Genomic DNA, 25,595 nt, shown 5'->3' with positions numbered 1-25,595 from the left:
TGACAATCAAAGTGCACTCACATTCATAAAGGTTCATCAAGGTTGGATCCAACACCTGATCTCACAAAATACATAGACAAAGGTTCAAAAATAGATACTAAAGTACTTAGTAGATGATTATCATCTAGATTACAACACTGCTGGATCCAACACCATAGATCACAAATTCATCACTGAAGTACTTGTGTCACAAGTTCATACTAAAGTATTGGATAGAAGATTATCATCTAGAAACTGATAGATGATTATCATACTAGAAGGCCCCTACTCATCTAAGATGGCCTTCACACCCTGAAGCTTCAACTTCATCTTTTCCTCAGACTTTTGAAGCTCAGAAATGTGATACTGCAGTTTAAGCCTCTCTTCTGTGAGCATCTCCTTCTCCTTCAAATGATTGAACTTCAAGTTCCTAATCACATTGGCTTGAGCACATGTCAGGTTCTTCAGAGTTTCATAGTTTAGCAACATCTTCTTCTTCTTCTCCTCTGTCTTTGACAGCTCTGCCTTCAAGTTCCCCACTACAGTCTCAAGCTCAACAATCTTCACATCAACATATTCCTTCTGCTCCTTCTGATTGTTTAACTCCACACCCCTCTGCTGCTGGGCATCCAAGAGAGAATTCACATCAGCATACAAACTGTCATAGTTCTCCTATAGTTTCTTCTTCTCCTCCTCTTTCTTTGACAACTCTGCCGTCAAGTTGCCAACTACATTTTCAAGCTCAGCAATCTTCACTTCAAGATATTGCTTCTGCTCCTTTTGATTGGTTAACTCCACACCTCTCTCCTGCTGGGCATTCAAAAGAGCATTCACATCAGCATACAAACTGTCATAGTTCTCCTGTAGTTTCTTCTTCTCTTCTGTCAGGTTGTGAATTGCAAAGGAACTCTCTAGATTGTCATTGGTCCTAGCTGACTTAGTCTCCTCATACATATCCCATAGCTTGGCCAATGCCTTCTCCATTGAGTCTGGCCATTCAAAATCAATCCATTAAACTACTCCACAGTTTATGCCTTCCTGTATTATAAACAATAAAAGAATAAATAATTGTCTAAGACCATCAAACCAACAGGTTCATGTATCTAATGTGTGCACTGCTAAACAGACAAATTAACAAGTCACTAAGCACTCATAGGTTCCTTACCATACAGCAGACAAATTAACAATGCCCACTGATAAACAAGTCATTAAGCATTGACCATGATAAACAATGACTACCATCCACTAATGAGAACACACTCCAACACAGTGGCTAAAGCAAATTAAACAAAGACAAAGCACTTAACCAAGCTTAACAACTTGATAAACAAAGGAGTAAGCACTGACCACAATAAACAATGTCTGGTCAGAACAAGCTAAAAAAATCCACTAATGACAAGGCATGTCATAACAGGCTAAACAAAGACCAAGCTAAAAAAAATCTTAAGAGCTTGATAAACAAAGCATTAAGCAAACAGCTTCCTTTACACATGATGTGAATCATACCTTCTTAGCACATCCAAGAAACCTCCTGCCCGTGTGCATCCCTTCAAATGCTACAAAGCGTTCGGCCGGCTCACCGTGTTCACACAACACATTCACATCTGCTTCAGTACCATTGAAATTCGGATCGTGCATCGTAGCTGGAAGCTGCGGGAGCAAGCAAAGAGAAGGCTAGGTTCAGATCGAGCTCAGTGAAAAAATCCCCAATTCACTAACCCTAACCCTAACTCTAGGTATCTAACCAACTGACCTTGATGATGCCATCGCAGGAGGAGGAGATGTTCAGGACTGAATCCTCACTGGTCTCGTCGCTCCACGACACCATGGCACCGGGGAGCAGCAGAACGGCAGTCGGCGGTCTGGCGGCGCCGGGGAGGAAGAATAGAGTGAGGAGAGGGCGAGGCAGAGGCGAGAGTGTGAGGAGAGAGCTGGATCGAACCTGTTTTTACCCACACGCCGGAGCAGTAGCGGCCGCCACGCCGTTAGACGGCGTGAGCTCGCGGCCGTGACGCCACGTCCCCAAAATCGGGCCCCACCTATCATAATAGTGCTTAAAATGCCCCAACAGAAGGTTTGATGTTTTCTGCAAATGATTAGGCGCGAAATCAGTGTTTTCTGGCACAAAAACGTAGAAGAGTCTTTTCTGCAACCCTAGGCTTTAATGTGGTGGTTTTTTGCAATTCACTCCCTTAAATTTGATTCGGTCTTACTACACAGCAGTGGTAATGCTCCCTGTTACCAAGCGTATTCCAGCCATACTGTCCCCCGAGATCTGCAGACTGCAACTTATCTCGAATGGTAATTTATGTGATGCCACGTGCAATTCATACATCTGATAAAAAGAGAAAGAAAAAGAAGGTGTCAGCCGGTGAGCAACAAAACTAGGACAGCTATTAAAAGATGGAAGTAGTTATAACTAGGCGTAGCACATACAAAAAAACTAGATAGGGCTAACCATATCAGATCCATCAAAAACAGAGAACTAACAACAAAACTAGGGTGCAGTTTGAGAGCTGAAAAGGAAAAAAAAGCGTAGTTGTGCTACTAAGGTAGCCTTTTCGAATGAAAAGAACAAAGAAATGTAGTAAGAGAAAAATAATGTACTGAAGCAAGAAATATTGAAAAGAGTAATGAAGAAAAATAATGTACTGAAGCATGAACTAACATTTCTCTTTTTCTCTCAATCTGCTCTGAAACCTCGTTCAATAATCTACTGAAGAAAAAATACTAAAAAACAATCTTTTTCGCCTATCCACAAAAGCAGAGTAGATTCGTAAAGGATTGTCAAGAACAAAGCCATCAATCAATCAATAAAACTGAAAAGTTGTACATAAATTTCAGGTGGTTAGTGACAGAGAAACATTTTGGGTTGATGGTTGACCTTAGCCTCACATTTTTAAAACGCACACGTACACGTCATGGTGATAAGCTCTTTCATTAGTGAGATGCTTACAGATTTGCCATCAGAATATAGAGGGGTTTTGGTTTTTTTGGCTGCTATAGCCACTGAAAGTGACACCGCTTGAGCCCCGCCGGCAATAGGCAGTTCCTTCTTGGCTGCTACAGCCACTGGAACTCTGGAAGTGACATTGCTGTCGGCAGGCTTTTTGGCGCCCCCACGCAAAATATGATTTCACAGCATGTATCTGATCATGGTGCGATTCGACGCCACTGAAACCTCATTCGATCCATGGGTTCTGAATGATGAAGAAAATAAAATGAAGACTAAAAACTGAAATGATAAAGTGAATAATAGACTGAAAACACATAAACTGAATATAGACTGAAGAAATGGCAATGAATTAAAAGAACAATGAATTAAACAAAAGAAATCTAAAATAGAAAAAAAAAACTGATATCTACGCTCTATATCAAAAGTTCACTAACAATTCAACAGAAAGTTTACTGAATGTCAACCGTTAAGTTGTCCCTTTTCGAATCATGCATGTTAGTTTCAACGTCCATAAAATCCAGACAAGAACGCTCTGCGTCAAACGATTGCCAAGGAAAACATCTGAATGAAGAGATTACCGCTCAACTTCTACCCTCTCCCTTTCCTGTTGACAGGCTCACTGACAAGCAAGCAGCATAGACTGCCAAAAAAGAAAAAGGAAAAATTGAGGGACTCAACATGGACTAATGAATAAAGAGTGATGACTGAGAGAGTTACCTCATGTAAATTGCAGATAGAGCAATGAACATAAAAACTGAACACTAACAGAAATGGGTGACTGAATAAATAGAAATGAACAACTAGAGCCTAAGATACTATGGTAAGACAAAAAATGAAGGGAATAACTAAAATAGGCAGATACTGAAGACATAAATAAAAAGTTTGAGATCACAGTCCTCTTTGAAGGAAATAAGCTAGTGTTGCTGAACTCCTTGAGCAGTTGATATATGCACCAAACAGTGAGCCAGCCTGGTATTCATGCGCATCACTACACTAGTCTAACCCAATAGTCCACCCCTCACCCTCAGCTTGTTTATTTTGGCCGCACTAACAAAGATGTCCCCAACAATGCAGCAACTTCATTGTTCACGAGGAGCCAAGATTCGTTCGGATTATAGGCTATACAATTAGGGACCAGCTTGTCGGCAACAGAATAATTGGTCATGAACTGATGCCCTTGGTTTTTCCGCCGTTTTGCTCAACTTGATTATGAAGCAGAAACCAAAAACCCTTATTTAAGCTGGAGGCACCCCATCGAACCTGAATTCTCAGTAAGCCCGTCACTCTCTAGTTTGAAGCTCGCAACTAAGCTTATCATTCCTGTTGATTTCATTTGACGCACTTTATCTGCGCTAACTTATGACTTTCATGTCAAGCAGACTCTGGTGTTGCCCGATTCTCATTCTTGCACAAGGTGTCAATACAGAAGCAGTTATCTGCTGACTCGCTGAAGTACGACATAACATCATACACAAGGACGACACACCTGCTTTACCATGCTTTCCGGATGATATTCACCTACATGTACACACAAGTCGTATGCTTCGCCCAAAAAGTCGAAAGTAGTACCAACCGGCATGATCACGTTTTCAGTTGGGTTCTCTCTGCAACACCTGACAGCCTTCTCGGTCATCTTTTACTAGGTTTTGTACTAGAAGCAAAATGTTACGAAATGAACGAAGTGAATTATCTGAATCAAGAAAATAAATGTGGAACCAGTAGTTTCTACTAGCTTCAGAGTTCAGACCATCTTTTACCAGGTGTACACTACAGACTGATAAATCCAGATGACAATGACACCTACTACTGTTCCCATTCAACACTTTTTACTTTTGTATTTACAGGACTACAACAGTTTCAGACAAGCCCCAGGCTAACAAAACCTATCATGATATCCCTTTTCCAAGCATGATCAGATTAGCACTCCACTAAAGTAAGACTCCAAATATCATGTTCATGTAGTAAGCACAATGGACACCAACATATGTGCATTGTGCAAAATAGATTAAAGACCACCAGTACATTTCGTGACAAAGAGATATGTAGGAAGCAGATCAACAATCTAAATATCAGACTTTTCCAACATAAAAAATAACAAGACCAAATAATACAAGTCATGTACAAAACCTGAAAACAATACAGCTCACATGCAGAAACTAGATTAATTTAAAATTGTAGGAACCTGAATTTTGTTCACAGGCTAAACCAAACAGAAATCACAATTTTCTCATGTAAGGTTTGAAAGAGATTAATCAACTGATTTGTATATTTAAGTTCCATAGTTTTAACTAGCTTTGAACACACACAAAAAGGTACTGGTGTCCAATTGCACCAAGTAGAGGTACCGAACTATCTGAATCAAGTTTGAGTATAAAATGTTACTTATAAAATTTGTCCCCACAATAACCAACTAGTGTACACCAAAACCAAACAAAAAAGATCATGGTCAAGCAGCAAAGAGTATCTACACAAAAATTTGTACGAACCTGAATTTTCTTCACAGGTTTAATCAAACAAATATCACAATCTTCTATGTTAAGGTTGAAAAGAGATTAATCAACTGATTTATTTAGTTAAGTTGCATAATATTTGCTAGCTTTGAACACAATTTTTTTTACTAAAGGCAACTGGCACCAAATAGAGGAACTAAATTATCTAAACCAAATAAGACAGTGGTATGAAACTAACACTTCTCATATCAAGGTTGAGTGAAAAATGTTACTCCTTGTGAAATTTGTTCACCCAATAACCAACTGGTCCACACCAAAACCGAACCAAAAAGATGATGGCCATGCAGCAAATAATATAATCCTAATTTCTGGAGAACCACCAATAATCCAGGTAAGAATAATCAGTGACTAAATTGTACTCGCTCTGTAAACAATATAAGAGCATTTAGACCACTAATTTAGTATTCTAAACGCTCTTATATTAGTTTACAGAGGGAGTACTGTGCAAATGAATAAGCTGAATCGAGAAGGGATTATATCATCCAAACAATCACGAAGTTCTAGGTTGATGAGTACTTCAACCCCACATTCGAGAAGATCTGACCAAATGAAAATAACAGTTGACCGTAACGAATCAAATCAGCCGTGAACAGAAACCAAACCTCTCCAGCCTTTGATTCATCTCTGCAGAACTACTACCCTCCTGCTTCTACTGCAACTAAAGGAGAACATACACACATACCAAAAGCAAGATCAACTGCTACAATAAGAATCAATCAGGACACTGAATCCACCTCCTATTAAATGATGAATGATGGAACTCATGAACTCAAATCAGACCTTCCTCAAACCCCCTTCGACATGATCTCCACATACCAAATTCAGTCCTGCAACCAATGCATGGAGGCCAACACAAATGAATCAAACAAACCACCGAAAAGGCACTAACCTGACTCGGTTAAAGAGCAAAGGTTTGCCCATGAGACCAAACCTCCTAAATATATCGTGCAACCGACAGGCGCAGAAAACCAACACGGGGATCAAGGGTACATATAATGGACCGAACCTAGAGAGAGAGATTGCAAACCAAACGATTTAAACAGATTCCAACTCACTACCAGAGTACCAGTGATGGTGAAGAAAACCGTCAGTGACCAAGTTAGGGTGCAGACCGTAGTCGGAAGTAAAGGGAGTTCGCACGGAAGTTTTACCCAGGTTCGGGGCCTCATGATTGAGGTAATACCCTACTCTTGCTTTGTTTTGGATTGATGTGGGAGGACCTCATGCGAGGGGGTTACAAGTGGAGGATGATGAATGCTACCAAGGTCTGAGCAATGGAACAGATGCCTCGAACTACCCCTAGCCTCGCCTTATAAAGGGGATGAGAGCTAGGGTTGATAGGGATCCTAACTGACTTTACTGTAAGAGCTTCTTGGCTTGCACGCCAAGGATAAATTTTATCTCCAAGCCTAGACCCCTGGACCGATCGCTGGGTAAGGATGCCGCTAGGCCTCTTGGGCCCTGAAGCCAGCCAAGTCTCGAGCTTCCCGGTGGACGAGCCACCCTCGGTATATTGTACCATCAGTAGTGGCCGAGCTTGTCTGGAGTTGTGGAGTCTTGCTGCCTTGAGAACGAAATCCAGGCAGGCTCTTTTTCAGTGATGGAGATAGTCTAGCTCTCGGTAGCCCAACCTCAAAATCTATGTACTTGGCTATCGCGCGCCCCCCAGCAACGCATCTTTGTGGCTTCGTAGCTCCTGATTTTGTGGTGCCGCGATCTAGCGGCTTTGCATCTTTCACCTTCATGGCTTCGCGGCCTGCGTCTTTGCAATGTTGCGGCTTCACGTCTGCATGGCCTCCGGCGTCGCATCTTCGCAGCTTCATGGTTGAACGGCCTCTGGTGGCAAGTCTTCTTCAAATCATTTCTTGCTAGCCATAGGAACCTAGGCGTCGCTGCCACTCGCCTTGTCACATCCCGTCATCACTGTCAAAAGATAGGGAGATGGCCAGTCGGTTTCGCTTTGACCGCTGCAACATGATGTTAATGCCTGGATCTCCGCGCCCACATCCTGTGTAGTGGGAAACCGCGAAGGAAATGGGGCATATGTCGACCTACCGAAGCCGTTGCTTGGGTTTCCCGGTGGGATATAAAGAGGGGGGAGAGACATTTCCCCACTTCCTCTGTTCCTCTCGCAGATCCCGCTACTGCTTCTCCCTCCCCTGTTGGAACCGCCATTGTCGCAAGCTCTTGCTCCTCGAGCCCTCCCTTTCTTTCCTTCTCCACCCAAGCGAGCCGCTGATGGTGCGAGGCAAGGGAGACCATGGTCGAGGTCATGGCCGGACCGTTCCCAAGGCCACCACCACTGACGAGCGGAAGGACAACGCTTCCGCCAACGAGGAGGCAGGCGAGACCACATGCAAGTGGTTCTCCACTATGTTGGTTCAAGATGACTTTCTGCTGCCTTGGGAGGTACTTCAATGGAGGACGGCGGGGGCCGTGGCCATCCTGCCACCAGCCAGCACAAGCGAGTGTTGCACCAGCAGTTCTTTTGTCGAGGTTTGCCTTTCCAGCTGGACAGCTTTGTGTGTGGGCTTTTGTTCTCCTACGGGTGTCAGTTGCATCATCTGACACCCAACGCCATTCTCCACATCGCCAACTACATCACCCATTGCGAATGCTTCCTTGGGACGAACCCGAACTTCGAGTTGTTTTGATACTACTTCCTGGTGAAGGTCCAGAAGAATGGCAATGATATCCACGACCTTGAAGGCGCCAACCTCCAGCCAGTGGCGGAGCCACCTCCCGGCTAGCCGGGGGGCTGCCCGGGCTGTGCCATGCATTCTCCTTTGACCACTAGCAGTTAATGGAGAGTCAAGCATCATTTTGCAGGGGCAAACAACCAGCAGGTAGGAGCGTCGTGTACTTTGCCCCGGCTCACCGGCCGAGCTGGCTCCGCCACTGCCTCCAGCTCCGGCTTGAATCGGACTACTTCAAGATTGCTTTGGCAAAGTCAGTCTCCAACTGGCATAAGGGTTGGTTCTATGCTTCGGGCTCGCGGGGGATCTGCCGCCCTTCATCAATGAGCCACCCCAAGCATCTGAGAGATCTTGGAAGTCGATGAAGAAGACATCCAGCAACGCCCGGCGGCAGATCGACGCGGTGGAGAGCCTGATCGACCGCGGGCTGACCAGGGAGCAAGTCTTGAAGACGCGACTCGAGCGGCGAGTCTAGCCACTCGGGCTCACCCCATGTATCTTTACATGGGGCCTTAAGATCCGACTCGAGCAACGACACGAGAGCTCAGCAACGACGAGCTGCGAGCCCGCATCGACACCCTAAGAGATCTAGGGTCAAACAAAATTCCGCTCACTGTCGTAATGGAGCCTTTTAGCGTTGCTAGCCCTCAAGTGACGTAAGTGTTCTTGAGCCCGGGGCCATGTGGCCTTAAGATTCATAGTGGCTTTCCTTCTCTTCTTCGTCCTGCCTCGACTTGTTGATGTTCGCAGTAGTTCGTGGCTTTCGTCGCCTTCCTATCCGTACCTCTGTTGCTCGGGCAAAAGCTCTGAGCCCAGCAATGGCAGCACTGCTCGAGCTGGAGCCAGTGAAGGTGAATGCGGCTCGCTGCGCTCCTCCTACAAAGGGGAAGACCGCCGCACCGCCTGAAGAGGAGGAAAATGACGATGGCGACAACAAGGAGGAAGATGAATCTTTAGAAGGTGAAGAATATGATGATGCCCTTGAAGAACCTGATCTCTATGCATATTGGAGAGTACCCAACCCTACATATGCAAGGGATACATACAAGGTGGAAGCTGAGAACAAATTAAATAAAGATAGGTCATCCAAAATAGATTAACAAATAAGTTGCTCCCGCCAAGCCATATTTAGAACCACCAATAATCCAAGTAAGAATCATATAAGGGACTAAATTATACTATGCAAACAAGAAGTAATCAAAAGGGGTTATAATCCAAATAATCAAACTCCAGTACAACACCGAAACATCATCCAAGAAGATCTGACCAAATAAAAAAAACGTTGAACCATAATAAATCAAATTAGCCATTAACAAAAACAAAACCACTCCGGCCATTGATTCATCTCTACGGAACTACTACCCTCCGTTTATGTGGCATCCAAAGAAAACATACATACATACATACCAAAACGAGATCATCGAAGTCTACCAACCCTATAATTCCAATTTTCAAAGAACACCAACAAATCCAAATCAGAATTCATGACAAAGTTAAACCCTGAAGAAAAGAAAAGAAATAGGATAACTATAATCCTAACTCATCATGAAGACACTCCCGTTAAGACGTACAATCCAAATTTCTAGGCAAAGGAGACAAATGCAAACCAGAATTGTTGAAAACATAGACGAAGAAGAAATTAAACAGGAGAGATCATACAAACAAAGATAAATAAACAGATAAGTTGCTAATGCATAGACATATGTGATAATCCAAGCTTCTAGAGAACCTCGAGTAATCCAAGTGAGAATCGTCAAGGAATAAAATTTGATAAAAAATCAAGAAGTAATCAAGAAGGGATTAACATCCAAACAGTTAGGAGGTTCGAAGAGTGATCCAAACAACAGTTCAACTAAATAAGACGCATACAAGAAATCTTTTTGCAATTTTTGTGTTTTGCAACTTAAACACAAAGACAAAAAAATGACAAAAAGAAAACAAAGAAAAGCCAAATGGAACAACCAAAAGAGAACAAAAGATGAACGGAAGAGAAATATTTTTGGATTTTCAAAAACATAAAAGGAAAAAACTTAAAAAAAACAATAGAAATATTTTTTGGAATTTTGGTTTTTTCTCAAAGGCATACAAGAACGTAATGCGAAGCAAAGATAAAATATTTACAAAGTTTCAACAAAGAGGCAATGAAATAAACTGCCAAAGAAAAAGCAAAATGAACGAGGAAATATTTTTGTTGTTTTCTCAAAGAACTTCAAAAGAACGAAAGGACAAAGAAATATTTTAGGGTTTGTTTTAAAAGCAAACAACAAACAAACAAATAAAAGAAAAAATAGGAAGAAAAATAAATCAAAAAGAACACTTCAAACAATTGACACTCAAGAAGACGCAAACGAGAAATCTTTTGGAGTTTTTGGGTTTTGCAACTTAAAAACAGAGATGAAATAAACGACAAAAAGAAAACAGCAAAGAAAAGCCAAAAAGAAAAGCCAAAAAGAAAAACCAAAAGAAAACAAAAGAACACCAAAAGAGAAATATTTTTTGGAATTTTGGAGGCCAAAAGGAACTTAAGGAAACACAACAGAAATTTTTTTCAAACTTTTGTTTTTCTCAAAGAAGGCAAACAAGACCGTAAAGAGAAGCAAAGATAAAATATTTTCAAAGTTTCAACAAAGAGGCAATCAAATAACTTTCAAAGAAAAAGCAAAACGAACGAGAAAATATTTTTTTTCTCAAAGAACTTCAAAAGAACGAAAGGACAAAGAAATCTTTTGGGATTACTATTAGAAGCAAACAACAAACAAACATCCAAAAGAGAAATAGGAAGAAAAAAACAAAAGAACACCTCAAATATTTGACAATCAATAAGGGCAAAAGAGAAATGTTGTTGGAATTTTTGGGTTTTGCAACTTAAACACAAAGACAAAAGGAACGATGAAAAGAAAACAACAAAGAAAAGCCAAAATGAACAACCAAAAGAAAGCAAGGAAAACAAACAAACAACGAAAGAGAAATGTTTTTGGATTTTCGAAAAGATAAAAGGCAAAGAAGAACTTAAAGAAACACAACAAAAATATTTTTGGAATTTTTTTCTCGAAGAAGGCAAAGAAGAATGTGAAGACAAGCAAAGATAAAATATTTTCAAAGTTTCAACAAAGAGGCAATAAAATACACTTCCAAAGAAAAAGCAAAACGAACGAGAAAATATCTTTGTTGTTTTCTCAAAGAACATCAAAAGAACAAAAGCACAATGAAATCTTTTGGGGTTTCTAGAAAACAACAAAGAAACATACAAAAGAAAAGATAGGAAGAAAAAAGAAGAACATTTTGAACACTCAAGACTCAATAAGATACAAACAAGAAATCTTTTTGGATTTTTTGGGTTTTACAACTTAAACACAAAGACGAAAGAAACAACAAAAAGAAACAGCGAGAAAAGCCAAAAAGAACAATCAAAAGCAAACGAAGGAAAACAAAAGAAAAATGAAAGAGAATTTTTTTTTTTGATTTTTTGAAATATAAAAGGCAAAGAACTAAGAGAAACACCACTTAAGTATTTTTGGAATTTTTGGTTTTCCCAAAGAAGGCAAACAATAATGCAAAGTGACAAGCAAAGATACAAGATTTCCAAAGTTTCAACAAAGAGGCAATCAGATAAACTTCCAAAGAAAAAGCAAAAAGAATGAAGAAATATTTGTTGTTTTCTCAAAGAACTTCAAAAGAAAAAAGGGAGAAAGAAATGTTTTGTATTTTTTCTTGTAAAAGCAAACAAATAAACAAAAGAAATAATTAGAAGGAAAAGAACCATAAAGAACACAAAAGAAAGAGATAAAAAAACAAATGAAGCCAAACAAGAAGAACGAGAAATACATTTGGGTTTTCGATCTTTAACAAAACACCTACTTCCTACTTCTAGTTTCATTGCCCATTACTTCTTTGTCAACCTCCGGTTGAGACCCTGACTACACCGAAAGTTAGGTGACTTTAGTATCTACTAGCGGCTTCTTTTGGTTCAACATTAACAGGTTTTGCTACTAACTAGATGACCCGGTTGCGCCAATGGCGCAAGAAGCCATTTAGAAGGAATGTTAGTAGTGAATAAGTAAGAGACGTAAATGGAAAGATGATGCAATGTGGATTGTATTACATATAGTAGAATGGCTTAAACCGGTTAGCGCAAAAAGCTAATTAAAACCAAGAATTATGGTATCGATAACCATTTTATATGCACACAGATCATTTCATTATTGGCCAAAGAGAAAACAAATATGTTCATGCCATATTGTTCGAAGCCACTCTCAATAAAATAGCATCCAGTATAACATGAACCGTTTTGAATAATTTGGAATCATAGATATCTAAACAAGCATCATCCACCTTCAGGACCTGATGCATAAGAAATGGTCTCTCAGGAACCATATCCATTCAAGTAGGCTGTAAAGGGGAAGAAAGATAAAGATAAATGATTAACAATGTTGATAGCATGAAGCAAGACATGGAAACTGAAGCAAATGTGTCACATATTGCAGAAAAGTATTTCAACCATGAAGATGGGTACGAAAGCTAATATCACGCTTATTATTACACAGCTGATTAAGTATAAATAAGTTAAGATATTCATTGCTGTACAATATTAGCATGTAGGCCTAGGATATGGTTCCATTCTTAGTCCATCTGGAGCAGCCCATATAGTTATTATCTGTGGCATACCTTGGTTTTCAGACCATCTGCATATGCCCATATGGTTAAAAGGCCAAATGGCACAAAATACAAATTCAGATGAGGAGATATTAGCAAATAAATGCTTAGCATTACAGATAGTACATAACAATCAAATTTTTGCTACTGAAGTGCATGTCCTTTTCTCTGAAATTAACGGTCAGGTGGAACATATATATTCACCAAGTATATCCCCTCTTCTTAGACCAATACGACACAATGAGGTATCATCTGTTTCCTAATTAAACTGTAACCTGAAATCTGTGTGCATACGTGCATGGGCATATCCATTTATTCCTAATAGGAAAATATGCCAAAACATCGGTCACTTTCTCTTTTGAGCTGGAAAGACCGTTCACTTGGATGCATGCAGACACCTCTAATCTAAACAGAGGAACTGAACAATCAGTCACTATGATTTTATTAACTATATACATATACATTCCAGTCAAGCGTCTTTTTAGAAAGTGACATGCTTAGCTGTGATTTTCTTAAATATGCACCACCAAATATTGAAAGGTAGAATAATATCATCATCCTTTTAGTTCCCATCCATATGGAGGAGCATAAAGATAGCAAAAATGTTAGTACTCTATGCACACCTACTGTAACTCATCCTTTTAGGTGTTTAGTAGGACCTACTTCGTATGTGTCTCTCACTGTAGGTGGGCAATACATTCCCTTGACCAGGTTAGGAATGTCCAAAATATTGTTTCCAAAAATAAACATGAGTTACAGTTTAGTAGGACCGAGAAGGATTCAAGATTATAAAAGGAGCTGGGATACACATTCTTATTAAAGTTATTGGTTCAGATCTGTGTAGCTTTCAGGGGCCAACCAATCAATCCATATGTCCATCCCTACAATAGTTTCAGGAGGGTACCACTCAATCCATTTGAGCATCTCCTTTTTGCACTAATAGAAGATGAGCTAGCATACCTGCAGATGGGCTGGTGACGGTGAGGTCGCCAGCAAGTAGACCTAGCTGCAGAGGACACCGTCTCCCCCATGCTGCTGGTGGGAAACCACCACGACACGAGCACTCTTGCCGGAGAGGCACCCTCAATCTCCGCTGATGACTGCTTTCCCTGATAGCTGAGGGATCTGCCGGTGAGGTCCTGACAACTGTTCAAAAGGAGCAAAAAAGCAAGTGTTGATCTATTATTTCCCTCATAGATCATTGTAAGCACGAGCAGATGTTCGCCAAGTGTGTGTTTTAAAATACACTGTAATTGCAAGCAAGTAACAGCGGTGATGTATACTTGTACATACTTCTTCTGTGATCTGAACAACAAAGCGAGCAACACCTCCTTAAAAAATCTCCACACCTCTTAAATCAGTAGGGGGAAAGGGTGTAAGCACCTAGGCGCTAGGGCAGAACAAAACGCATTGCTTAAGCCTGCGCTTAGGCAAGATATGCGCTAGTCAGTGGGAAAATACAAAGTTAACAATTAGAGGTTTTTCCCTGGTCATAAATAAAAGGACTCGAAAGCCATGTAAATTGTGTAAAGCAGAGCAAAGAAGTAGAAAAGCAGAACATAACTTCAGAAGAAGAAACTGAAGTAGTGGACTAAGGTATATGTTTTAACCAAACACTATCATACTTTGGAATATTGTTCCTTATTTCAAGTGTACAGAAGAACCAAGAGCAGCATGAATCACTTGCCCATAGCATAAAGTTTCTGCATCATAGCATCAAGAAGCTGTATCATAGCATCAAGAAGCACTTTCTGATTAGTAAACTACAGTTTGGAAGGTTAAGTTGCTGCATCATAGTATCAAGAAGCACTTTTCGTTGGGATCTTAACTTTGTCCATCACGACAGACTGATTACACAAGAAAGACACTGTAAGCAAGTGTTGGAAGCTTCATAGTGTATGATTTGAGACGTTTATCCATCTATTATTTTCCCGTGACAAAAAGAGTGTTGTTAAACAATGGTAATAGTAGAATTTTGGAAGTCTGGCAATTACAATACAGTAAATGCCTATCCTGAAGTTAAAACTAAATAAAACCAGGGTTTATAAGTGTATTTCACAGATAATTGTTCATGTTGCTTGAATCATAATTGAATCGATAATATGATTTTCCATGTCACATTATTATGCTAACTGGGATTGTAGTAGAAAAGGCAGGATAACAGTACTATACTCCACTCTTTTTCCTATTGGGAAGAACCACCTCTCCTATCCCATTCTCTGAATTTTCATATAGATAACCTTCAATTTTCTCTTTGTTCTTTCCATTTTATTTCAGTAGCTCCTTCAATTCATATGATTGGTTTTGTTTCATCGATGGACCGTAAGCGGTTAATGCATGAACTTGCTAAAATGTTCAGAATAATGCAGTTACTACATCTAATTCAATAGTAGTGCTTCTGCATTAGCGTATGTACCTATGGTATGGATGACTGTTTACAAACCTGAGTCATAATCAACAGTGCCGTTAAACAATGGTGATAGTAACTTAATGTGCAGTTCACATGTACAAATTCGAACCCTTATGTTTTAGCTAGGATATGTATGCTAGTTAGGAAATCTTAAAGGAGAGCTGGTAAATATCAAGAGGCATATGCATACAACCGTAGATGATAATTTTTCTGAGAATAACAGGGCTTTCAGGTTGTTGTAGTTGAACAGGATTCATGCATATACTATCTTGCAGGCAGCAAGAAAATAGGGGATCAGCATGTATTTCCATGCATCAACAGATTATTCACATGTCGATTAAGAAGCACACGCAACAAGGATCGATAGGTTGACTAAAGAAGATTAGTTCGCGAAAACATACTGTGTCGTCGCTCAAGGCTTACCTGAAGGTGAGTGAGGTGGCCTAATCTGGTGAGAATCCACAAGAGGAGCTGAAGTGCTGCCGTGATGCATAGATGGGAGAGAGCGGATCTTGCGGGCGAGGGAGCATATACCTGAGACAGAGCCAGATCGTCGAGTGTTTTCCTTTTCTGAAGATAAAAAAAACAACTATAAGATTTTTTTATGTAAACTTCCATGTGCCTTTGGAATAGCGAAGCAACACTACTGAACATAATAATCATGTTTCTTGGTAGATATTTTTAGGAAAGTAATAAAATTTACTCTTTTAACCAGTTTCTCACCTAGTGTAGAAGAGGCTGCGGATAGGAAGCAAAACCAAAATTAATGTCACTTTGATAGTTGTACCTCACATCCTGCATCACTATCAAGACCAACTATTAGATTTACCATAGACTGTCCACTAAGAGAGGCCAAATATGATCATGAATGAATGACAAAACTGTATCTACCCTCTATAAACATCAATCATCTTAAGAACCTTAACTTCATAGCATCCACACTGCCAGAGAACACAGAAATATATATAAACTGTAAAACATTCACACTACAACTAAAACCATGATAGGTTGAGCATATGGAGGCATCAAAAAAGGAAATAGGTTAGAACTCACCCGATCAGAGCCAACAGAACAATGAGAACATCCAGCTTACATGCAACACCATCGGTGGTAGAACTACTGCCGTCCCTAAACTGAAGAAAATATCAAAGAAATTAAACCATCATGTCCACAAGCAACGAGTGGATTTGTAAGAAAACCAACAACATGAAGATGTCCCTTGATGTAGTAGTAATTAATAGGATATCGATATGAAGAAAACGATAATTAGATCATGCATTGATAATCCAACATAGATACGTACAAAAGAACAAGCAACCTTCGAAATATTTGGTCGAAAGTAATCCAGACATTAATTACTAATTATTACATGTAGGCCAACTGAAAAAACACAACCATCTACAAATAGAAAACATGGATTGGCATACAACAATCAGAAGCGAGCCTTGCTCATTCTCGCTTGATACAAAAACCCAGAAAACAAACTACAACAAACAACTGAAATCTAATACTCTACAGGTGCTGGAATCATGGTTTTTACTACAAAAAGAATGAAGGCATTAACAAGCTAAGTATCTTGGTTTTAGCTACCAAACCAGAAGGATTGCTACAGTACCTTTCAGTTCAGTAACACAGTTCGGCGAGGTTGCAAAGTGGTCTTTGTCGCCTCTGCTGCCATCGTTGTAGGAACCCAGACCCATCCAAACCCTAGATGACTGAAAAAATTAATTAGGAGGACATGAATTAGAGGGAGGATCTCACACAAGGAATTGCAATCAAAAGGGAGGCAGAGGTCAACCTAGTTGTGCTCTGGTGGGAAAGGTGGGTCGTGAGGAGAGGCCGATATTCTGTATCTACGCCAGGCTACTCCCTGCTCCTCGCCCTGCAACCCATCAGATTCCACTTGACCGAAACTCCCCTTCGCCATCGCCTCCCCGTACGTCGCGGCATCCACCGGCTACAGCTCTCCGGGTTCATCCCTCCATGCCTGGAACCGAAGGCAGGGAAGGAGGAGAGGAAGGGGAGGAAGAGGTGCTGAAGGCGGAGGGGGCGAGGAGGCCGTGAGGGACGGGGAAGAGGAGGAGGCGACGGGAAGGGAGGAGGGAGAGAGACGAGATATTTTCTCTCGCAACGGACGTGTACCCTTTTTCTCTCGCTGCCCGCTCGGGAGAGAGACGAGATATTTTCTCTCGCAGCGCACGTGTACCCTTTTTCTCTCGCTACCCGCTCGCGCTCGCTGCCCGCTTGCTAACTGTTCATAGCCGACGTGGATGGCTTGGTCGTGACTAACAACCCCTTCATCCTTTATAAGGTAAATTTTTCTTGTACCGAGTGACGACTTTTTACACAACCAGGTACATCTCCATGGATCCTTGGTACTGGATGTATTTTCATATAACTTATGATTCTTCCAGTTTGTCAGCCATTCGACCTCCAGATTCTCATGTTCATGTTCTGATTAGAGTCCTTACACGGGTGCTCTACTTGGTGTTGGCCCTCGACGTTGTAATTCCCAAGTCCTCTAGGTGCTTATCTGGCTTAACCTTCCCTTTCCTGCCACCGCCGCCAGTCTCTCTGCCCCGGTTACTTTCTTTACCAATTCTTTTAGAATCATTGTCTTGGTCACTTGTGTGGCTCTAGTCTCTCATCCTTAGTTCGACGTGGTCTTCTTGGATCTGTCTCTGGCGGTGTGTCTTTAGGCTGTCAGTTTGTCAGCTTAGCAAACAGGTTAAGTTACATTATCCTCATAGTGAGATTGTGTCTCATCGTCCTCATAGTAAAGATAGCTCATCGAAAGATGACGCATCAAAAGAATTCACAAGATGTTCACTTCGATGTTTGGGGTCCAGGTCCCTTTGCCTCAAAAGGAGGACATCACTACTATATCATCTTTATATATGATTTCTCTCGAACACACATGGATATATTTTATGCTTTTCTTCTAGCAAGGTCTTATCAGTAAGAAGTTTGCCGCCATGCTTCATACCCGGTTTTCCACTCCTTCCTGTGTCTTCCATGCAGATTTTGCATGCGAGTTTATCAATCATTTATTAAGCGGATTCCTTGCTGAGCAGGGCGCACTTTCTCAGTTCTCTTGTCATGGTCTTATGATCAGAATTGTTTGCTAAGCATCGTCACCTTCTTGAGGCAGCTTGTGCATTGAAGATCAACGCATCTCTTCCACCTTACTTTTGGGTTGAGGTTGCTTCTACATCCACCTACCTGATCAACAGTTATCCTTCCTTGCTTTGCAGGGTGATATTCCTGTCGAGTGTCTTTTTGGTCGTTCTCATGGCTACTCAGTGCTTCGTTTGTTTTGTTGCGTTTAATACATTCTTCTTGCCCCTCAAATTGACTGCTTAGTATATTGAATGTGTCTTTTTAGGTCACTTTTGGGTTGAGGTTGTTTCTACATCCACCTACCTGATCAACAGTCAACCTTCCTTGCTTTGTAGGGCGATATTCCTCTCGAGTGTCTTTTTGGTCGTTCTCATGGCTACACAACGCTTCCTTTGTTTTGTTGCGATTAATATGTTCTTGCCCCCTCAAACTGGTTGCTTAGTATATTGAATGTTTCTTCTTAGGTTACGCTGATGAGCACAAGGACTATCAGTGTTGGGATCGTATCGATCGGCGGATAAGCATTTCTCGGGGTGCGACTTTTGATGAGCCTCGTCCTTTCTATCCACGTCAATTCTCTCCTTCGGCCTCTCTCATTGAGGACATTTCTTTCCTGGCTTTTGCCGATACACCTATTACTCATGTATTGCCCTTGTCCATCCATTCCAATGTGTCTTCCTGTACGACTGTTGTAGACCGCACGTCATCGTCATCTGCGGCTTCCCAACCTCGTTCGTCCCCTAAGGCTTCCCAGGTGATTCATCCTCATCCTCATCCTCTTCTTTACTAAACTAGTCGTCCACATCTTGTGAATTCTTCTGATGCGTCATCTTTCGATGAGCTATCTCCCTCGACTACTACTAGGTGACTGGTTGCGCCAATGGCGCAAAGGCCGAGAGTATGCCATGTATTGAAAGAGTGTACATTAATATTATTCGGGCACATATTGAAACATATGAAAATAAGTACCTATTGCTGGTAGATAGATGCTTAGTGATGGTACTTAGTGTTCTAAGAAGCTTACGATTAATTATTTACAATGTTATTAGCAAAGAAAGTAGATAGTCACATATAGGCGCTATGAAGTGATAAACATTAGACAGAGTCATCGCTCCATGTTTGACCATGGCACAAAAAGCAAAAGCGAGCCAAGCATTCAAAGCATGTGTATGAGATTGATTTAGAATCAACTTAAAGATACTTATATTCCATTACATGAAAGCTTGATGCTTGAAACAAAATATTCAGATCACTTGGTGATAGCATACATTGGCTTTAAAAGACAGATTATATTAGCATAGATGAATGGTGTATATAGTGCTTGCCCGTTAACCATTGCTCGAGTCTTGTACCTGCCGTCGGCAGAAAGGAAAGAAGCTACAACCCAGGCGGAGGAACAACCTAGCCGCACACTACAGACAGGATCAGAGGCCTATAGAGGAACAAAAAGAATCAAGCGACTGTGTATAAAACAATAAGATGGTACACTTTATTAATTATTTTTCTAGCTGTTTTTCCTTTATCAACAAGCAGCACGTATTAGTTGGGTAAGCAATAACCAGGTGGTACACTTGATATTGGAACCCCCATACATTTATTATCTCTATTCATTCAAAGAACTAACCCGAGCAGGCATTGCAAGACTATTAAGAATCCGTATGAAACTAAGAAAAGTGGGCATCCTCTATAAACATGGATATCGACCAATGGCATATGAGCACACAATCACCCAGGAAGAAAACCACCAGGACAAGCATAAGTAAACAAGAACACATTTTTTCTAACAAGATATGAAGGAAAACCCATACAAAGCACGGCAAACATAATAGGTGAACCATGAAACACATAGACATGCAACCTAGCCGCACCAATGCAGGAGTTCATGGCCTATATTATCAAGAAGTAATAAGCCAAGGCAATCTGAGCAGATCTAACCTTGTTGGTTAACGGCATGGTCGAATGAACCAACAAAGAACCTGCACAGGCAGAGAAACATGCAACGCAAAATGTTTCAGCTCACAGGCATTTCATCGAACAGGAGACGGCAGGAAAGATCTTACCATATCTTGCAAGAATAAAAGGGAAAGAAACCCCATATTAGCTTATGAAAACCAAATGTGGCCAAGACTGCCGCATCCTCTGCTTAGGCGACATCCAGCAAAGCATAGTGCAGAACTGCAGATTCAGAATATGCAGATCATGTTATGTTAAATACCCGTATATATGCGCAGATATATCACTTCTAAATTTCACCAGTAAGTCATGACAACAGTTTGGCGTTAACAATAGTGTAAAAAATAGCAGGAAGCATACTTAGGCGACATCCAATCACGTAAGATTAGGTCACACTGTGATTTATTCGAGAAGGCTTATTGTGAATTGTAAGAAAATGAAATAAAAACCAGATACCAAATTGCTGCAGATGCACTCATGGTATAAACTCTGAAACATCAAAGTACTCAATTGATGAAATTAGAAAAGCAATACAGGCCCATGGTAAGCAACTTCAATTGTAAACTCAGTAGCATCATGAAATTAGAAGTCTACTATAGGAATAGAGGCCCATGGTAAGCAACTTCACACAAGGTAATAGTCCAGTAGGTCAATATGATTAAATGGTTTAATACACAATTTTGTATATCCGAATCAGATGGTTATCCCCTTCCTCATAACGAATGAAAACAATAACATAGAAAGTCAGAAATAGAGTGATTGCCAAGATATCGGTTGTTTGACCCCTGCTCCTCCCCTTGTGTTGGTTCTTTCTCTCATTTAGGGCATGCCCTTGCACCATATCAAACAACCTAAAATTGAATTCCACATGAGCTTGTACAACATAATGACAAGAGATGTGCATTCTCCTTCCAGTTGCCTGCACATTTGGAAACAACTAAACAAATCATCTGATTAGAAATTCCAAGCTGCTAGTCTACATTATGAAATAAGCATACATATAGTTAACTGACGACGCGTTTCTAAGAAATGGACCCCCCTGCAAGTTGCTTGCGCGTTTGGAACAGAACAAAACATCTAATGAACATTCTCAGCTGCTGGTCTGCACTACAGAATAGGTAAATATCGACTTGGGCTATACTCAGTTCAGTTTTTGGTCACAAAAAGCCAGAGTCGACTTGGGCTATACTCACTTCAGTTTCTGGTCACAACAAGGTACGTGCTTTCATTCAGTGCATGGAATATATTTAGATGGCCTCAGAAGCTCTGCGCAATCTAACACGATGACCTTGTCAACTCGCTAAATGAAAGGTTAAAAGTACCAATGCAGGTGTTAAACTGCAGAAAGAATGCACCAATCTCCAAAATAGTGAAAGGACTCTCATTATAAGGCAAAAATGGTCAAACTGTTATTGTAACACCTAAGTATTGCAGGCAGAGTTATAAGAGGGGTCATGAGTTGCTTTGGAAGCACGGGAATGGCTAAATAACCTGCAAAATCTGTAACAGACGCAAAACAATATAACTCTCAGAAGAAATTTTGCTCTTGTCCATGCGATAAATTTAAATGTAAAACATTTACAGTAAAGTCGACAGAAATGAGCAGGAATTTAAAATCTTTTATAAAAACTATACAGAACAAAGCAAATCCCCAGTTCAGTTCTACTCAAAGACAAAGATGATGATACAGATTCTAAGCTAGCTGGCACATCTACACAAAGAACCAACATGACAAATGCAAGTAAACCGGAGATAAATCTTCGGCTAAGATTGAAGAAAGAAAATATGATGAGCTCACCTTTGATCTGCATAGCACATCCAGGAATAACCAATTTCTTCCTTAATCGTGTGAGTGCCCAGGACAAAACAATCTTCTAGTTCATTGGTGAGCAACCCTTATGAAGCTCCTACAAAGAGAAAATTTAGAATTTTAACCCAGAGCACATAGTCGCAGTGATTAAGCAAACTGGAACACTCTCAAATGCTTAGCAAGCTCTACTTCCAAGAACCATATACAAAATCAATGAATAGAAGGCTGAGTGAACTAAACAGACTTTGGTTAAAGCTGTCACACTACAATTAGAAAAGCATATCCATAGCAGGTGAACCTCAAAATTTATATATAGCCAAGCTGACCGCACAAAGGCACCAGTTCATGGAATATGTACCAAGACCTAATCAAGCAAGCCAATAGGAAACCTAACCTTGTTGGTAAACAACACACACATCCAACAAAATCAACAAAGAACCTGCACATAGAAAGGAACATGGAAGAAAAAAATGTCTCAGCTCAGACACATTTTATCGAACAGGATTCAGGAGACGAGAAGAAAAGATCTTAGCTCCGAGTGCAAATAACCAACTGATGTGATCGCATACCCGAGCAGCAAGCCACCAATGAAACAAACAAGCCTGTAAATCCATCAGATTGCTGAAGAGGTAGGGCAGCAGGCAAGCTTCTGCTGTTGCTGGTTCCGACAACAAGCACAATGAGAGGCAACTTACCAAATACAATTAACAGCAGCAAAACCTGAAAAGCCTGAAAAATAACATATGCTTGGATTAGGAAGGCACCATAGCTGCCAGTTGGTTGTACCAAGCATAATGAAACATCACCTTTCTAAAGTCAGGAAAAGGTAAACAAAAAATAGATTGGTAATGATATATATGTGTAGTACAGCACAGTATCAAGCAGCATAAAGTTACTGTCACAATTGCCATTCTTTCAGATATGATACTAACCTGGTAACTGAAAGCCAACCGCTGTCTAGTAATGCAGTTAAAAAGTAACTTGAGGATACTAACTCCAAAGTTCATTGCCTGGTTTTACCTATAATAAACCAACAATATAAACATGACTATCCAGAATAAATTTAGATATTCAGAAAATAAATGGAGCAAAAGAAAGTGACTAACCTGAACCCAACAGAACCATCGCAAGGCCTCCGGTTAGAGGAACGACCAGTCCAACACTTGCAGCTACAACACTATAATGGATCAAATCGAAGAGCAGCAAAGCGTAAATTGAAAAGGGAAAAGCATAAGGGATAGGCCAAACCACCCAGAATCCTTCTCGACCTTCTCTGTTGTGGGGCGACGGCACCGTGGATGGCCTTCTCTGCAGCCAGCGCTCCCCGTACGTCGAGGACAATGGCGACAGCGCCGCGCTCCACATGCCCAGTCTAGAGGCGGAGGGAGAAGCGACAGGTGCAGCAGTGGCGCGGGGTGGCCGAGCACGGAGAAGAAGGGGCACAGGGGTCACCGGCGGCGGCAGGGGCGGGGAGACGCGAAGAGGCTGCTGCGGCGTAGGGAGAGCACGGAGCGTCGACCCGCTGGTCCACGCAGCTCCACACGCGCGGCGAGCTCCTGCTACTTCCCGTTGCTCGCCGCCCTGCCACGCTGCCGCATCCTCGCCAGCCCCGCGCGCTCGCGGTCGCCGCTGCCTGCTGCTACGCGCTGTTGCCGTTGCTGCCCGCAGACGCGCCCGCGCCCGCGCTGCCTTGCCAGCCCCGTGCGCTTGCTGCTCGCCCGCCCTTGGCCTCGCCTCCGGCTGCCGCTGTTCGCCTGCCACACCGGCCCCCGCTCGGCGCGCCCAGCCGCCCCCGCTCGCCCGCTGCCGCCGGCCGCCCCATGGTCAGACGCGCTCGGGCTTCGAGGGGAGGAGAGTAGGAGGCGGAGCCGCGCGACCGGCGGCGTGTGGGGCTAGGGTTTGGAGGGAGGAGAGAGCTGAGGTGGGAGGAGTGAGCCGAGGCGGCAGGAAGAGGAGAGCGGCGGCCAGGTCCTCTCCACAGGAGCGGTTGGCTTTTATACGCCCGGATGCGAAATGACAAAAATGCCCTCGGCGGGGCACGAAAATAACAGGCGGTGGCACGAGCGATTTAAAGGCGATGTGGCTGCCTTCGTTGTGACTACCACTCTAGCAAGGTTTATATGTTCAATGTCTCCTTCTGTTGACAACGCACCTCCTCCAGCTCAACCTACTTATGGCTTCTACGCTCGCCTGCTTCCGCTTATTGATCGCTATGGGTATTCTAGCGTTGCTCTTCTCAATACGACTTACCGTGACGCCATGTTCATTCCGAACACCGACATGTGATGGCACAGGATATTGCTGCTATTGAACGCACTGACACGTGTAAGATCTCATTTTCCTTCCTCCCATGCTCATCCCATCACTTGTATATTGTAAGTAGGTCTATAAGATTTAGACTCTAATGGTCTCTTGCGTTAGAGAGCCCGTCTTGTGACCCGTGGCTTTCAACATGAAGATGGCTATGACTACGATGAGACATTTGCTCATATGGCTCACATGACCACTCTTCGCGCACTTCTCATGTGATATTTGTTCGCCACTGGTCTGTCTCTCAGCTTGATGTCAAGAATGTCTTTCTTAATGGTGAGTTGCATGAGAAGGCATACATTTAGCCACCACCTAGATATTTTTTCCTGATGGCACGATCTGCCTTTTTGTCGCTCTCTCTATGCCTTTAGCCTCTCGTGTCCGGTATGAGTGTTTGTCTCAGCGATGACTGCAACTAGTTTTTGCCAAATGCTTATGATCTGCACTTTATAGCATCTTTTAGCTCAGGGTCAACTCTGAGTGCATTGCCTTTTTTGAAGGTTCGTCCTAGTGAATAGTTTTTATGTCTAATATTGGTCCACTTTGTTACTTCCTTGGAATTGAGGTTTATTCTACTTCTGATGGCTTCTTTATTTCCTAAGAGAATTCATTTAGTATCTTCTTGCTCGTGCTGCTCTTGATGAGCCTCGTCCTTTCTATCCAAGTCAGTTCTCTCTCTATGCCTTTAGCCCTCGTGCACGGTTTGAGGTTTTTTGTCTCAGCGATGACTGCAACTAGTTTTTGCCAAATGCTCATCATTTTGTACTTTATATCCATCTTTAAGCTCGTGGTCGAGCTTTGCTCCTATATGTCTTTAAGCTCGTGGTCGAGCTTCTGCTTTATATACATGATCATCACTACCGACAACTTTGAGTGCATTGCCTTTTTGAAGGCTCGTCTTAGTGAATAGATTTAATGTCTGATCTTGGTCCCTTTCACTACTTGGAACTGAGGTTTCTTCTACCTCTGATGGCTTCTTTATTTCCCAAGAGAAGTACATTTAGGATCTTGCTCATGCTGCTCATAGTGATAAGGTCACAACTGAATCTTGGTCCTCTTCGCTACTTCCTTGAGATTGCTAATGCTGCTCTTACTAATGAGCGCACTATTGAGACTAGAGCCAATGTCCACCTTTGCTCCCTACCAGTCTGGATGGGCATTCTTTGCCTTGCTGCAGGCTGCTATGAGTACTGTCTCG

At 41.7% G+C, this 25,595-nt stretch overlaps 1 long non-coding RNA gene across 50 annotated transcripts; it reads right to left on the bottom strand.

Annotated features, from left to right (window-relative positions):
• Window positions 1-24,050, bottom strand: LOC123128546 (uncharacterized). 50 transcript variants are annotated; one of them, XR_006463197.1, is made up of 20 exons: window positions 23,194-24,050; window positions 23,020-23,107; window positions 22,657-22,816; window positions 22,482-22,526; window positions 22,076-22,184; window positions 20,385-21,196; window positions 20,260-20,300; window positions 17,003-19,756; window positions 16,820-16,919; window positions 16,258-16,337; window positions 15,928-16,007; window positions 15,628-15,774; window positions 14,088-14,518; window positions 13,755-13,940; window positions 3,514-13,675; window positions 2,936-3,179; window positions 1,922-2,314; window positions 1,733-1,841; window positions 1,486-1,629; window positions 1-1,017 (listed from the first exon to the last, which is right to left on the bottom strand). It is a non-coding gene; the product is annotated as an uncharacterized lncRNA (long non-coding RNA). The 50 variants fall into 50 exon arrangements; XR_006463204.1 differs by having other exon boundaries at window positions 3,514-12,823; XR_006463201.1 differs by having other exon boundaries at window positions 3,514-12,530.
• Window positions 24,051-25,595: the final 1,545 nt, after the last annotated feature.

This window comes from Triticum aestivum, chromosome 6A (assembly GCF_018294505.1).
Source record: "Triticum aestivum cultivar Chinese Spring chromosome 6A, IWGSC CS RefSeq v2.1, whole genome shotgun sequence".
Lineage (NCBI taxonomy): Eukaryota > Viridiplantae > Streptophyta > Magnoliopsida > Poales > Poaceae > Triticum > Triticum aestivum.
Note: the sequence above shows the minus strand (reverse complement) of the source record. Positions and strands in the feature narration are given on the sequence as shown.